This window comes from Lonchura striata, chromosome 12 (genome assembly GCF_050655825.1).
Source record: "Lonchura striata isolate lonStrDom1 chromosome 12, ASM5065582v1, whole genome shotgun sequence".
NCBI lineage: Eukaryota > Metazoa > Chordata > Aves > Passeriformes > Estrildidae > Lonchura > Lonchura striata.
The window spans coordinates 14,301,207-14,317,389 of record NC_140714.1 but is presented as its reverse complement, the minus strand read 5'-3'; the positions used below and the strand labels follow the sequence as shown (position 1 = coordinate 14,317,389).

General features: G+C 53.0%; 1 protein-coding gene across 2 annotated transcripts in view; it reads right to left on the bottom strand.

Annotated features, from left to right (window-relative positions):
- Positions 1-16,183, bottom strand: part of TEX264 (testis expressed 264, ER-phagy receptor) — a 39,140-nt gene that overhangs the window by 8,071 nt on the left and 14,886 nt on the right. The gene's annotated exons all lie outside the window — the stretch shown is intronic.

Sequence of the window (16,183 nt, the reverse complement as noted above, 5' to 3'; positions counted from 1 at the left end):
TCTGGTTCCTGCTGGCAGCACAGCCCCACAAACAGCACAGCCCCATGAGCAGCACAGCCCCATGAGCAGCACAGCACTTCTCTGCTAATTAATATAATCCAGAGCCAACAGCTCAAGAACAGCAAGGGCAGGGGGAGTGAGAGATGAACCCCTGGCATTTCAGACAAGTCCCCCTCCTCCTTTTCCTCACCCCACCTCCCCCTGGCAGTGCTCTTCAAGTCCCCAGACCCCCAGCCTGCCAGGGACCATGACAGGGGCACGTCCCCGGGCGTGCAGCCCGTGCTGGGCTGGGCTCTGGGGACTCCTGGGGTGCCGAGGCCGGGCTGAGGAGCAGCTGGACCCCTCCTGCCACCCCCTCCTCGCCCGCCCGCCCGCCAGCTGCTCGCTGGCAGAGGGGGCGGCTGATTACAAGCCGGGTGAGAAAGGAGAGTGTCTCTTCAGCGGGTTTTCTTTTTCTTTCTTTCCCCTTTTCAAATCACTGACAGCTTTTATTTAACCCTGCAACCACCTTGATTATCCTCCTCCTCCTCCTCCTCCTCTTCTTCCCTGCCCCAGCTATTCTCTTCCTCCCTCTTGCCCTGATTATCCTCTTCTCCCTGACCCAGTGATTTTCCTCCCTGCCTCAACTATTCTGTGTCATGGCCCGCTGGTGTGGCTCATTTGCACATCCTCCAGCAGGGTCCACATCCCTCTGGGGTTCTCTGTTGCCAGAGCTGGCCCCACACCACGAAGGAGCTCTATGGACACCTCAATCATGACCTTACAAAAGCCCGAGTCCCTTTATCCCTGGTGATGGACCAATGTGATTTAAGAATCATTTACTTCCCAGACTAATGCTGGCACCAGGTAGAATCCACAACAGACATGAGCCAACACTGACCCTCTCCCCAGTGCTGGCAGCTGTACTACCTGAAGAGCCACCTCCATGCTGCCAGGATGCTGCACAAGAAGTACAGGCAGAAATCCCACATGAGCAGTTTTTGGGTCATTCTCCTGGGAAAGCATGCAGAATCTGGCAATGCAGAGGCCCAGTTTACTCGGAAACACCTCAGTGGCAGAAATATGACCCAAACAGAAGCTTCACCTGTCCCATCCCAATGCCTTCCACCTTGAATTTCAGCAGTCCCTCCTCCAGCTGAGGAAGAACCACATTTCCTATCCCAGCACTGCAGGGACATGCAGGGACACAGGCGGGCACTTGGAGTTCCGAGTACCCACTTGCAGGCAGGTGAAACACTGGGGCCTGCAGATCAAAACTGCATTAAATAAAAACAAGCTGGGTTGTTTTTAGCAGCAGAGCAGAGGCGGCTCATATCACTCCTGCTTTTTCAGCAACAAGGCAGACAAGAGCCCTCCCCACTGCTCTGCCCCTTGCTCTACCAACCACAAGCCCATCCGCCAACCTCCAGCTCAGCTCCTTATTTTAGGTTACTGCAACACACACCAGAGATAGGTATTGCCAGGATTTGCAGGGTTTTTTGGACAAATCCAGCTGGCCCTCCAGCACTTCATGCAGATGAGGGCAACTCAAAGGATCTTAGAGCAAAGAGATCTTCATAAATTTCACGTGAAGTCTCCAACCAGCCTAAATCCTCAGGGCTCCAGTCTGGCCTTCAAGACATCCCAAGCTGACTTTCCAAAGCCTCTCCTAAGGTCCCAGAAGAGCAGATCTGGGACATAACCTCTCCCAACAATCTACTCTAGGCTGCTACAACTTCCAATTACACAGACAAAGAAGTGGCACCCCCAAAACACAAACAACATCCCCTCTGCCTGTACAAAATGTAGGAATCTTGGCTTTTTAAGGAATAAATGCACACCTGAATGAAGAGCAGGACTGGCTCTTGAGCCAAATGCTGCTTCACACTCAAGATTATCCTATAAGAGAGACAAGGATGTTCCACCCTGTCAGGAGCAGCTCTGTGTCCCCAAAGCCAGAAGAGCTCAGGTGTCCAGCCCAAAGCCCATGGCTGGGGACCAGGTCCATGGGACCACACTGAAGTGGCTGGACACTCACTGTCAATACCCATGCCTGCCTCATTAGGGACAGCTACAACACGTGATTTCTTCCCAGTTCATCTGGGGTTTTTCCCAAAATGAAATGAAGGGAAACCGAAGCCTGGGGGTGCTAGTTTATTTCTGTACAAATTAAGCTGGAAACCACGTTAGTGAGCTGGCCTCTGCTTCTACGCTTCTTCCCAGAGAACCCAGCCTCTGGCAGGGCTGCTGCAGAGCTCAGCACTGGCAGGTGGGCTCAGGAGAGGACAATACCCCCAAGAAGGAGCAGGGAGATTGCAGCTGGGAATGCTGTCTTGTCCAGCCTGTGATGAAGGGATTAGGTTGCATAAAGACCTGAGAAATGGGCAGAAGCAATGAGGTGGGGAGCCATGACAACAGAAATGGATAAGGGGATCTTCTAAAGGGGCTGGGAGATCAGCCCTGTGATCATACCAAAGGAGATTAGGAAGCAGGCAGAGACCGGGCAAGAATAGTGCAGCAAAGTGCAAAAGAGGCTGGTGACACAGTGAGTTTGGGATTATCCCCGTGGAGAGAAACACTGCAGTGAAAAGAAACAACCCAGAGAGACTGAAGGGCAGAGTCCAAAGGCAAAGGTGTGGGAAGAGAGCGAATTAGCAAAGGCTCAACAACATGGCAAAACAACAGAAAGGCTCAACAGGCAGTATTGCACTGCCACTGAGAAGGGAGCCCCTGGCTGGCTGTGCCACCAAGCCGACAGATGGAGCAGCATGGGGAACATGGAGTTTGCAAGGTAGAGCCCTCCAGTCAAATCCAATGCAGTCTCACACGGGTGGAGGAGCTCAGCGAGAGGTGAACAGTGGGACACTGTGAGTGTCAGGCTGCTGGCTGTGACAACAGGACCAGTAAGTGGGGCAAGAAAGAGGATTTGTCCCTTTGCAAGGTCATGCCGTGCCACCTCCCTCCTCAGACTCCACCAGGAGCTCTCCCTTCCTATGGCCAGCAAAGACAGAGGCAGCAGCACAGCGTTCAGGGCTGATTTCTATCCAGAACCCTCCTCTGGGCACCTGAAACAGGGGATTCATTGCACACAATCCATACAGCCCACCTACACACACAAATGCATCCAGAGTCCACAAGTTCAGTTCTGACAGAACAGCAGCTCCAGCATACTCCTGCCATGTCAGACCCACTGTTTCCCATGAAGCCAACTCCTTCTCAGCCCATCTGAGGAACGTGGTGGGATGCTTCTCACCACCTTCTCGGGAGCAAGGCGTTATGTAAGGGAAGACTCTTGCACTCCTCTTTCCCAGATGGGAAAAGAATCTCACCCAATCTTTAACCTCGGGTTCCATATCACCTCCCACCACATACTGACTGTAGGATTTCCTCCAGGTCACTCTCATCCTGCTAGGAATGGAGCACCCCTAGCCCCACACATCAGAAAGGACAACAGGATTATGCAATGACCAGCATTTTGGGAGACCTTCTCCAGCAGCAGGAGGTGCCAGCTGCTCATCAGCACAAATCTTCCTCCCCCTACTTGTCCATAAGGTCACAATGTTGGCCCATGATATGGCTTGGGCACAGCCTCCCAGGAGGAAGATGCCCCACTTTCCTGGGTGAGTACAAGGGCAGTCCCAGGGCTACAGAGAACATGACAAGGTATCCAAGACATGACCTGCAGTCATTAAAATCCCAGCAGAACTGGGCAAAGGCAGAAGGAGGTGGCAGGGTGCTCATGTCACACCATGGCCCTCAGCACCTGCTGGAAGCAGAAGATGAGCTGGGGCACTGCAGGGACTGTCTTTGTCACTCTGCCAGGTTCAACTGCTCAGGAATTCAAATGTCACCAACTGGATTTGCTTCATCTCCCACGGCTGCAAGAATTCATCTTGTTAGGAGACCACAAACGAGCCTTGTGGATGCTCTCTGGATCCTCACCATGCTGGCAATCAGGCTCCAGCTGAACCCAGAATACTTCTAGTGTTGCCAGGAGGGCAGTGGGGAGGCAGCTGCTGTCCTCACCCCACAAGCTCCCTGTCACGCTTGACTCTTTGCTGTGACCTCCTGGAATGACTTACAAGATGATGGTTAAGTCACACCAGCCCACTGAGTCCCTGTTTCAGGACTGATGTTGTAGGAGCAGTTGAGGAGAGGTTTTTCATGCCACCACTAAGCTTCCTGCTGGAGGAGAGCTGGAGGCTGAGCTGCTCGTGCTGCCCAGCAGCTCCTGGTTCCACTGCAGGGATGTCCACTTCATGCTGCAGCCACCTGCATGCCATAGGAACACAGCCACTGCTTGTGCCTGTCACCCATCCCTGCCAGAGCACTTGCCTGCAACATGTGAAAAACGTGCCTGTTAAACCCCAGCCAGGACTGGAAAACCCATGGGGAGCAAGAAGCTGGTCACCCAGCAGATGCAAACCCTCTTCTCCCTTAGGGAAAGCAGGCAGCCCCCAGCTGCCCTCCTGCCCAGAGCCACTGGGAAAGCCAAGAGTGCAGGGTCCAGCTGAAGCATTGACAGCTCTCTGCACAGAGCCAGTCGGGAGAACAACTTCCCAGAGGGGCCAGTGGACACATGGCCAGGAGGGCCAGACTCAAGGAGAAGCTGTGAGCTGTTCACAGGGATTCAGTTTGGCACAGTGTGCCTGGAACTGCTGCTCACCCTTGCTCTTATTGTGACAGGACATGCTGCTGCCATTGCAGGGAAGCAGAAGGGCACATTGAACTGGTTCCATCCACATCCTGCTGTGACACTGGAGCAACATCAACCACATGAGGAGTTTTTCCATAGGCAGTTGGGTCAGTCCCTTCTGTTTATTATGCTGCCACATGTAAAGAAGGAATAGATGGAGGGTGCAAACACACAGGGGGCTTGTGACCATCGTTGGGGATTGCTGCCTGTTGGGAGGGCACACCAGCATCCCCCCCAGCCAGCCACAAGCCTCACTGCCACAAGCCTCCCCTTGCCTGTGCTGCTCTGGGCAGTGCCATCAAGTCAGCTGGCACCTGGGAGAGTGTGGGGAGACCCTCAGGTGACCCACCAGCCCTGTCCTCACACGCCAGACAACACAACTCCCCCACACCTTCCTTCCAGCTGGAGGCACCCATCCTCTCCATCTCTCAGTGATGGATGCTTCAGTCCCAGGGATTTTAAAGGAACAACAAAACCGCGTGGAGCTGAACGGGCCTAAATCAGTTGCTAAAATTAAAAGCTGAAACTGAGCCACCAGCTAGGACTGGGGGGAGCGTGCTGTGTGCCACATCCTCCTCGCTTCCTCACACGCTCCATGCTCGGTGTGTCATCCCTGCTTATCTTAGAACACGGGTGCTAGGTAGTCCTGAGAGGCTTTGCAATTCATTGGCGTTCTCCCTGCTCATCCAGGAGACAGACTCCTTGCTGGGCCATCCCTCTGTCCCAGGCCCAGACTGGGAATGTCCCTGTTTCCATTCCTCTTTGCTCAGACAGCAGCTTGAGGTTAGACACTGCTTCAAGTCACCCATCTGAGCTGATGAAAGCAAAAAAATAGAGGCCCCCCCTTCTCCTGAGGTGAAGTGTCTCCTGGGCTGCACTATAATGGCGTGGCAGCCTGAGGGGGATGTTTCCCCTCAGTTCTGCTCTTGTTAGATCCCACCTGGAATACTGCCTCCAGCTCTGGGGTTCCCTGCATGAGACAGCCATGGACATGCCAGGGCAGGTCCAGAGGAGGCCACAGAAACAGTCCAAGGGTTGGAACAACTCTGCTATGGAGACAGGCTGAGAGAGTTGTGGTTTTTCAGCCTGGAGAGGAGAAGCCTTTGAGGAGCCCTAAAGTGTACTTTTAAGAGACGTAGATTTTTGTACTGGGGCTTGTATTGACAGGGCAAGGGGCAGTGGGTTTAAAGCAAAAGCTATCAGGTTAGACTGGACATAAAATGCCTTGTGCTGAAGGTTGTTAGGCACTGGAACAGGTTGCCCAGAGAAGCTGTGGATGTCCCATCCCTGGACATAGCCAGGTGCTCAAGGCCAGGCAGGATGGAGCTTTAATCAACCTGCCCTAGTGAAAGACGTCCTTGCCCACAGCATGGGGGGTGGACTGGATGGTCTTCAAATGTCCTTTCAAACCCAACCCAGATTCTGGTCCTCTCTGCTGAGCCACAGCCTAACGTTGGGAGACAGGGATGAAGCCTGGGTGCTCAGGACTGTTCAATGAAGGGCAGCCAGAGGCTGAGGAAAAGCCATCAGCCCAAGAGACGGCTGGGCAGAAGGAAAGACAAATTGCTTGTCTTTCTTGGGAGGGAGAGGCAGGCAGACGTGCTTTCCACCAGTCCTACCTCAAACATCTCAGCTGGCAGCTGCAGCAGGGTGCACGTGGAGCCGGGCAGGCCCTGCCTCCCGGGGCGGCGGCACCGGAGCCAGCTCCAGCACGCGGCACAGCCGCCAGCACCGGGCTGCCACGGGCTGCGGAACAGCTGCTGCTTCCCAGCCTGGAGAAACTCACACTTCAGAGGTGCTCCCACGCACGTGCACTTTACTTTCAAATCCTCTGGGCTGTGAGGTGTTTCAGAAACACAAGGTGATATTATTGCAATCAAGAAAAGGCCATTTTCCATCAGCCAGCAGGAAAAACGAGTGCCACCACCAGCACTACGGCAGCGGAAAACAAAGTCTCGCCAAAGGATAACAAATCCTCCAGGTAGCGGAATACAGAGGCTGGCAATTAGCACCTCCCACACCACCAACATCCTTGCTTGCCCTCAGCACGTTTCCCCCTTCTCTCAGAAGGTCCCCATCCTGTCTGCAACCAGGACACACCACCCTGCTGACGTGGCAGTGCCAGGGCTTCAGGACAGGCAGGAGAAAACCGGCCCCCAAGATCCTGCCCGCAGCAGTGAGAGAGAGTGGGAGTGCATTTGGACTGTGGGAGCCGTGAAATACCGGGTTTGATAGCTTGGGAGAGTTTTTCATTTTCACCTCAGTGAAGGCAGCTTGCCATGCAATTTACACCTTGCCCACCCACACTTCCCAGGGCCAAACCACCCAGCTGCTCCCATGGCTCCTCCAGGGCGGGAACTGCAGAGTGGCAGCTGCCAGGCACCGACAAACTGAGAGGTAAAGGAACGAGCCCAGGGGAGTTGGTGGGTTCAGGAGATCCCAGCACCCTAAGAGGACTGGCAGGGACCAGGCACAGGCTTCCTTCCAGGTCATGGCTGGCTGCTACTGTGAGAGTCATGAACACTTTTCTCCTCTCTGGGATGGAAATTCCATCCTGTCCTCCAGCAAAAGAGAATAAGCTCCAGCCCTACCTCACTAGAGGCCTTGACACACTCTGGACCTTCTCCTCTTCCAGCACCCACTTGAACTGCAAGAGAAATCATGCAGCACACAAAGGAGCATCCATCATCTTCAGAGACAAGCCAGGTAGCAAGTCCCAGCGAGATAAAGCCTCTCAGAAAGTAGCCACGGGCAGTCAGAACCCCCAGCGTGGGGTTAGGACAAGCCTTGGACAAAACTGCCAGCCCAGACACGTTCAGGTACATTAGTCTGTGTGCTTCCAGGGATGGATGGCACTGCCCCTAACTACGGGAATGTCACCTGCAGAATGAAGAGCAGATGGTGCAAACTAACGCAGTTCATGGGGCTTGGGTCCCCCCTGGTGTTATGGTTATTTGTTAGTAATTAGTCCTGGAGCAGAGAGTTGCAGAAGTAAAGGAAACTTTTGCATTAAAAAAGATTTGTTTTCTTAAAGACACAGTGCTTTCCACTTTCCCAAGTTCTGCCTTGCTCCTGTACCCACAATGGATAAAATGCCAGCTGGGGAGATGGTACTCACCAGCTTCCCAGAGCTCCATAATAACGTTCTCACACTCTTCCTCCTACCCGACCCTACTACCTCCTATTCTACCTCCTATTTTTTCTCCTCCTTCCCATCACAGCCACACACAAGCTCTCTGAAGGAGACTTTGATTTTAACCATTCTGAAAGCTCTTGCACCGGATTTTCATCATAAGACAAGGAATCTGTGTAAATCCACATAATCTCTCCTTTCCTGAGGAACCAGTCCTGGGTTCCTGTCCCAGTTCCTAGGAACTCCATCACTATGTGAGCACACGGGTCAACAGCTGCCCATGAAAGGAGGCAGATGAGACTGTGGAAGAGGAGGACCACAGCTGGAGGGGGCTGCCTCTGATCCAGAGAGCAGATCTCCAAGGACCAACACACTCCTCCCAGCCCTCACAGGATGCTTCTTCAGCATTAATCACAATGCTGAAGGGGATGATGCAATGATCTCTGCCATCACGGATGACTGGAGCAATGCTAAATCGTTTTGCCTGCTCTGTTGCCTTGGCAAGGCTACCAAGAGCTGCAGCTGTGGAAATTTCTCTGTCTCCTGTCAAGGCAGGGCCTTTTAGGAAAGGGATATCATCCAAGATCATCTCCAGTTGTTCTGCCTCAGCCAGGCAGCCAACTGCACTGCAGCCTCCCACCCTGCATGGGACACCACACAGATAAAAAGAGCCTCTTTGAAACTTGTGTCTTTGTGATGCTGCTCACAGGGAGAGTAAGTTCTAACCTAGAGTGACCTGCTCCACCCTGCCAGGAGACTTTTGTGGTGACAGATCTTCTTTCATGGATAACTCGGAGAGCTCCTCATCCAGGTGGACATTCCCAACCCACCTTGATTACTTTCTCTCCTGGGCCACCATTCACTTGAGTACTTGCCCTTCTGCAATAAGAATGTTCAGAGAAGCTGGAGGCTTGTGGTTCACAGCCTTCTCACGCACGTCCTCACCTGCAACGAGTCCTGCCATGAAATCCTCTTGCAGCAAAGCCAAAGCAACAGCCATGGAGCAGGAGCAGCAGTGCCTGGTGCCCACAGCACATGGGGGCTCTCAGTCTCCTGAGACAAGGTCTGAGCTGCCTCTTCCAAATCTCAACCCCTTCCTCTTGCTATTTGGATTGCAGGCATCTCTAGCTGTTTTTCCACAGCCTCAATCACCAGGACAAACTCAGGTGTCACATCAATGGCCCCAGGAGGAAAATGAAGGAGTGGAATAAATACCCTCCCTGTCCCTTCCTACCTCCTTGAACAACCTTGTCTTTCTGCAACGCCCCCAGCTACCAGGCTTCATGGAATATATTTCACGATGAGCTAAGCTCAGCCTCACACCATCCCTCCACAGCTGAGAAAGCCAAAAAGGGAAGCTGAAGAACTTAACCTCGCTGAACTTGCACACATAAAGCCACCAGCAGCTCAGGGCAAAGCAACGATGCAACCGCCTGATTCCCAGACAAACTAGTCCTCCCTCCCCACCCACGGGGACTTACTGTCAGGCTTACTGGCCTCATTTGGAAGGCAAGGAAGATCCAGAGGAAGAGATCAAGCGGGTTTCAGCCTGGTTTGCTGAGGAGGAATAGGCAAGCTGATCACGACATCCCTAAGCACATCTCAAGTACAACATGTTGGCAAATCTGATGTCAGAAAGCAAATTTCCAGGACAGGAGGATCTTCAAAGCTATCAGCTAAGTGCAGCCAACAGTGGAAATAGATTGTTTGAGCTCTGGCTCAGGGAAACCCTGCACTCACAGGCTTGACCTGGGTGACAGGGATCCCAACCAGGCTCTCTGTAGGGCAGATACCCATGGGCCACCGGTTACCTTTGGTTCACTGCCCCTCCTGCTCCTCCTTCCCTTGCCCCAGAAACACATCTCCACATTTTAAATGCAAGCCAGGGCTCAGGACAAGTTCCTTCCTGAATGCTTATAAAGGAACAAGAGGCATTTCCCCCAGGCTTCCAGCAAAGCCACCTTCAAACCCCCACATCCAAGAGCTCGCACCTCTCTTCCCCAAAAACCTGGCAAAGGGCAAAGAGACTGACTCTGGTGTGCTCCTGTGTGATGACAATTCCCCGGTGAGCTGGGCTAATGAAGCCCCCAGAGCCCGCAGCCGCTGCAGCTGCCAGCGGTGACGACTCGCCCGAGGAAATCCCCAGTGCATCCAACAGCGCTGGCGGGCACGGAGCACGCGGCACAGGTGGGCACGGAGAAAATGGCACAGCCGGGCACGGAGCAAACGGCACAGCCGGGCACGGAGCAAACGGCACAGCCGGGCAGGCTGCCCGCGGTGCAGGAGGAGCTGGGAACATCAGCGAGGTGAGCGGGGCGTGTAAGGGAGGCAAAGCAGCGGCACCAGGCAGATCCATCAGGGACAGCTCCAGGTGTCCCCGAGCCAGGATACACCATTTCAGTGGCCACATGTGCTGGCCGCACTTCTCCACTGGCACTGCTGCGGCAGGGCATGGCAAGGCGAGGGGAGGCTGCCTTTCCTCTGCAGTTTTCACCTCCTCCTCCTCCTCCCCAGCCCACCAGGGACCCGGCCAGGTCCCAGGGGCTCATTACCTCGGTCTGAGAGCAGAGCCCCCGCTGAGCAGCCGCCACGGGGTGCCGGGCATGCGGGGAGCCAGCGGCTGGTGCCAGCAGGGACACAAGCTGAGCGCCTCCAAAGCCACGCTCTTCTGCCAGCAACAGAGGCAGCAGGGGAGGGAGCAGCTGCTTTCAGCGACCTTTGCAGTCTGGCAACTGCTCCTCTGCCAGCACAGGATCGTGAGTTTGACTGTGCAGATCAATCAGGAGGACAAATCAAAGCAGTTAGGCAAGGACAAAACCCAGCCTGACTCTGCCCTTGCACAAGGATCCTGTATGTTCCCAGGTGTGTTCCGTGAGCTAGTAATGCTCTGGAGATGCATCACACCACTCAGCTTTCCAGATCTTTCCCTCCTGGGGAGCCAACTCCCCATTTGTACCACTGCTGTGCCCCTCCAGGTACCCCAAACCATACCCAGCCCTGTGTAACACCACTGATGCCAGCACAGCAGCCAAAGCTGCAGCCACCAGAGCTGCCCCAGATCTTCATCAGTGCCCTGAGACCTGGAAGACATCCCTCCTCTTCCCAGTCCTGATGTCCCTCAAATTCTGGGTACCTGGAGGATGGGGAGGACTTTGAAGAAGCATATCTACACCTCTGGCCCATTCTGCCCTTCCCCAAGCAGCTGCAGCCTGCCTTGGGCAGAAGTGTACTCTGCCTGCTGCAGCTCTGTCCCAGGAAGGCTGCTGGGTCTTGGATAGCAAGAGGGGAGGGATTTGGACATTGGTCCTATGCCCCAGCAGAAAGCCAGGGCTGAGCCAATGCTAAGGGTCCCAAAGTAGCTCCTACCAGGAGACACAGGTGGGAGATGAAGGCAGTGGGTTCTTGGGGTGGCAGAACTTGGGAGGGACAATTGAGCTTGGCACCTAGGGATGCACGTAAGAGAGGAGGAGGAAGATGCAAGAACAGAGAGGAGTCGATGGCTGTGCTGCTCCACTGTGAGCCCACAACATCTGCAGCTCCTGCAGCCACAGCAGCCAGTCTGCTTTGTTCATTCCTGTACTGCTTGTCTGAGAAATACCCAAGCAAGTCTTTCTCCACTGACCTCTTGATAAGCTTTTGCCAACTCACGGGCTGGTTACTGAATCACTGGGAGGACCTTACCCCAAGCTGTGAATCTGCACAGCATGAAGAGCAGAGCAGCTGGTCCCAGCAGATGATAGATATCTACCTTCCTGCATGTCAAGGACCTGCCATCAGCTCCAGGCAGAAATACACCCCTGAGTTAATGAGAGTAACCAGCAATCCAGTAGCAGGGAAAAAATGCAGGTGTCCACAATAGGAATGAGGCCATTGTTTCCTTCCCTGCAGCCTTCCCAGGGTGTTGTTATGTTACAGCCTTACAGAGTGGGAAGAGAGCCTGTCAGCAAATGCATGAAACCAACAGGCAGCTGCAGACAGGGCGACTCTGTGGTCAGCCATGGCACATTCTCTTTATCCCCCAGGGCCAGGACACCCCTTCAGGTTTCATTTGAAAGGCAACAGCCCCCAGTGCCATACTGGGACTGGGGCTCCCAGACCAACCATTTTCCCAGCTGCCTTAGAGCTCCATCTTTGACACCTTCAAGCAGCACCTTTGCTGAGACCATCCCTGTGAAGATAACGGAAAGAGGCACAGTAGCAACTTTAAATGTACTAGGACACAGTAGCAACTTTAAATGTACCAGGAGATTTTCTGGTTGGTGGTGTGTGGAATGGGGGAACAGAAGCAGAAATTTCATGGGGTTGTGTGATGCAAATGTGCCCATCCACAAGTTACCACTGTGATAAGCAGTCAGAGCCAGGGATGCAGAGCAGCTACTAACTTGCTGTCTCCACTGTACTCGGCTCTGTCACCCCTCTTCATCCCTGCAGGGTTGTTATAATTCCTCACATTAGCAGAAGATGCAGGTAAAACCATCTGTCTGTGGAGTGACCACTCAGTGGTCATTGTACAAGCCGCCAAAAAAAAAATCATTCCAATTACTCCATAGTGACAGAAAGTCCCAGGCATCCTTCTGCTCTGAGCCTTTGAAATGTAAAGCCATGCAGTTCGTTGTCATTTAATTTGGAGCTCAGCCTCAGATCAGCAGAGCCTTGCTGAGCTTTAGGAGGACGCAGCCATGCAAAACATACATGTGCAAAATTCATATGTCAGTGGCCTGGAAGATAAGCATACTCCAAGCTTCACCAGTAACTCCATCTCATGGCCCCAGCATCTTTCTTTTGCCATCCCAGTGCCAGAGAAGGCTGATTCTGTCCCAAAAGCAGTATTGAGCCTTTGCACCAAATTAGTACTAGTTTATCTCTGGTACTCAGAAAAATTGACCTCCCATCATCATCTCCTCTCTTAGGAAGGTTTGTTCCTCTCCTCCATACTAGAAGTACATTCTTTTTCAGATTACACAGCCCAGCACACCTGGCAGGGCAGAGGCATCCAACCTAAGGGAGAGCTTATCTCCAACAAACCCAGCAGAAATGCACCTGCTCAGGCATGAGCCTCTCCCTCCTCACACTCACCACAGCACTGAGAATCCCCAGAAAGATGAATGTTGGGTGGGCTGGGGACAAAGAAAGGGGTTGGACTAGAGGCACCATCAGGTGCTGATCCACTCTTGAGGGTAACAGGTACCTTCCATCTCCTACCAACAGCAGGCACTGCACTAGATCCTGAGAGAAATCAGCTCAAGAGTAACAGAGCTCATGCTCCCGAGGAAGACTGGCCCCTCTGCCCACTGTAGTCTGACAGCAGGGGAACAAATACCTTTCCTTGTTCCCATGCCATCAGAGAGGTGCCAGGTGATCCACCCAGCACAACGGCCATGAAGGTGAAGAGAACTGCCATGACTTGCTGCTCACTTGGGATGGAACAGGGGAAGCAGCCTCAGGAAGTTTGGACATCCTGCCATGCTGCAGACCTCTGTCAGCTGCCTCAGGGCACTTCTGATCTGAAGTAATCCCTTCCAGCCCCAGGCATGAATGGTGGAGTTAGAAACCACCAACATTTCTACTACAGGCTCTGATTTTCCCTGGTGTGGCTGAAGCACAGGCTAGAATAAGCTGCCACATGCTGGAAAAGACACAAAAGAAGTCCTAGAGCTGGGGGTTCACAGGCACTCTCCAAAAGCCTGCAAGCCAATAATTAAGCATAGCTCAACCTTCCTCTTTCAAGGAGCTCACAGACCAGTCTGCAAGCTGCTCTGGAGCCCTGCAACAGCTGAGGCAGCTGGATACCATGAAGATGAACCCAGTCCTGGCAAATCCAGAAGAGTTCAGAGGGCCAGGATTTGGCAGCCTATTGGGACAATACAAGTTGTCCTGACAATAAACAGGCTGTGGGTGTTTGCCTCTCGAAGGAGGATGGGATATACTGGCTGTGTGTAGGTCTGCACTGAACCATTGCAACTCTCCATACCCTGCATCCACTCCCCAGGGCTGTGAGTCCCTGTGGGTCCAGGTGGACTGACAGCCACCAGGCAACAGCATAGAGAGAGGAAAAGCACATCCTGAGCCCATGAAGGCCTCCCCAAGACATGAGCAGCTCCACAGAACTCCACACCTATCACGGTCATGAGGAGTAGCCTCTGGACACCTCCAGCCTGCTGCCTCTGCCCAGGGCCACCAGCACACAGCAGCATCAATTCAAACAGCATCCCCAGGGCAGCAGTTGCTGCAGGCAGGCAGACTGACAGAGTTGTGTGTGTGTTTTTATCTCCCTGTCAAACAAAGAGACCCCGAGGGACTTCCAGTGTGACCTTTTGCTTCAGAGCAAACAGCTGGGCTCGGCAACCTCACTGGTGCCCCAGCACTGGTGCAGCCCCAAAGCTGTGCCTTGCCTATGGCACACACGCTCTAGGCAGGAGGAGGAGGAAGAACTGATTTTGTTCTTTCATCCCTGTGATCCGATCACCACCCAGCCTCGCAACTCATCCATCCATATTTTGACTCACTGCAGAAGAGAAATGCTTTCACTCTTCTGCCCTCTCCAAAGCGGGGCCTTTCCTACCATTTTATACCTAGCTAGAATTGAAAAAGTGCAGGTTAGTTATAGGACAATGGTCCCTTTTCTGAAAGTAAAAATGCCACTGCTTTCAAGTGTATTATCTGCCTGCTCCACAGGTATCAAAGTGGGAGCTTCACAGCCAGGGAAACTGGGCCAACAGCATTTGTTGGAAAAGAGCAATATTTCTATGAAGCTGTTTCACATTTGATCGGGTTCATTTTGCTATTTCTTAAGCCTGGCACAGCTGGCAAGGTCTGGCTCAGAGTGCTATGGGGAAGAACCTGTCCAGAGAAAACTCATTAGTACTCAGCTAAAATAATTGCAGAGAGGCAGATCAATCTCATCCTTGAATTAATTGACAAGCTGTCAAGAAGGGAAGACCCCAAGGTTCAGGACACTGTCGCTGCTGGAAAGAGCTGGACACGTCTCCAATGCCTGACAAAGAAAACCTTTCGAACTGATTGCATCCTCTGGGATTCTCTATAAATACATCTGGGGAAAGCATACGTACAGATCAAGTCGATAAAGAGATCTGACAGAAAAGCACTGTAGTATTTTACTTTCCCTCCCTGCCCAAGGCAAACCACTTCAGTTCTTTCTCTTCCTTGGACAGCCGTATGAAGTATCCCCAGCTTCTCCCGTGATCATTAATCCTCGCTGCAAAGGAGAGGGGGAAGCAGATCTTTTGTCTGAGAAGATTCATCTCTGTGAGAATTTTGCAAAATTGAGCAAGTCATTACAAAGCTGCTCTCTCAACTTTCCAAAGCAGCAGTTCAGGAAGGTGAGGTGCTGCTTTGGAAAGTTTGACCAAAATGCTTCCAAACAGGACCACTGACTGACAGCCAACACTGGCCCAGGCTTTTGGCTGTCCCACACAGCCATCAGGGGTGCCCACACAGTTTGGCATGCATGGGAGGGCAGGCACTTGAAGTTCACTCTTCTTCCAGCAGCTGTCTTTGGAAATGTTCCTGAAAAAGGAGCTGGGATAGCAATAGGGTCAAAATGCTGGATGTCACAGGAAAGCACCCATTGTGGCAGAGACCTGGGGCTGATCTGCCAGCTTGAAAAGCCTCCTATAGCCAGAGGCTTTCAAGATGCAATTGTGTGCTAGATAACCACACTCCCTTTCTCATCAAAGGTTGTACCAGACTCTCTTTGCATGCCCCTTCCAACCTGTTCCCATTTTGTGATCAGTTAGAACTGGGAGGCCACAGTAGCAGGAACCTGCATCCCACACCAGCTGCTTCCCTAGATCAGGATCCCCTGCCTGCTGCTAGGACAGACTCTTGCAAGAGTCAACAAAAAGTTGAGGAAAACCGGGGTGATTTCACACATGCCACAAGCTGCAGAGGGAAGGAAGGAGTCTTTTTAATTACCAAAACTCAAAGCTGGTCAGCAAACCTTTCCGGCTCAAAGCAGCAATGCTGTAAGAGCTGCAATTTCCCACCTACTCCCATGCATGAGCCGAAGAGTAGAGTCAAAACAGAAGCTGCACAGTTTGCTTGCAAGAGGAAAGGTGTGTGCAGGCACAGACAGCAGAGCAGCAGGAATGGGACAAGCACAGGCTGGGAATACAGCACACACTGACTGGTGCACACCAATGTGCCCAGTACAGGCAGCACTGAACATGAAGTATGGTCAGTGTTAATTCACAGCTTGCCCACAAGGACCATGGAGAAGGTGACAGCAGATGAGTAGTGGCCTGGGGCTGCCACATGCCTCTGGGGAAAGGGAGAGTGGGGCTGCCTGCTGCGGGTGGCAGGAGACGTGACGCAGAGCCCTGGATCCCCATATGCTCCATCAGCCGCGCAGGAGG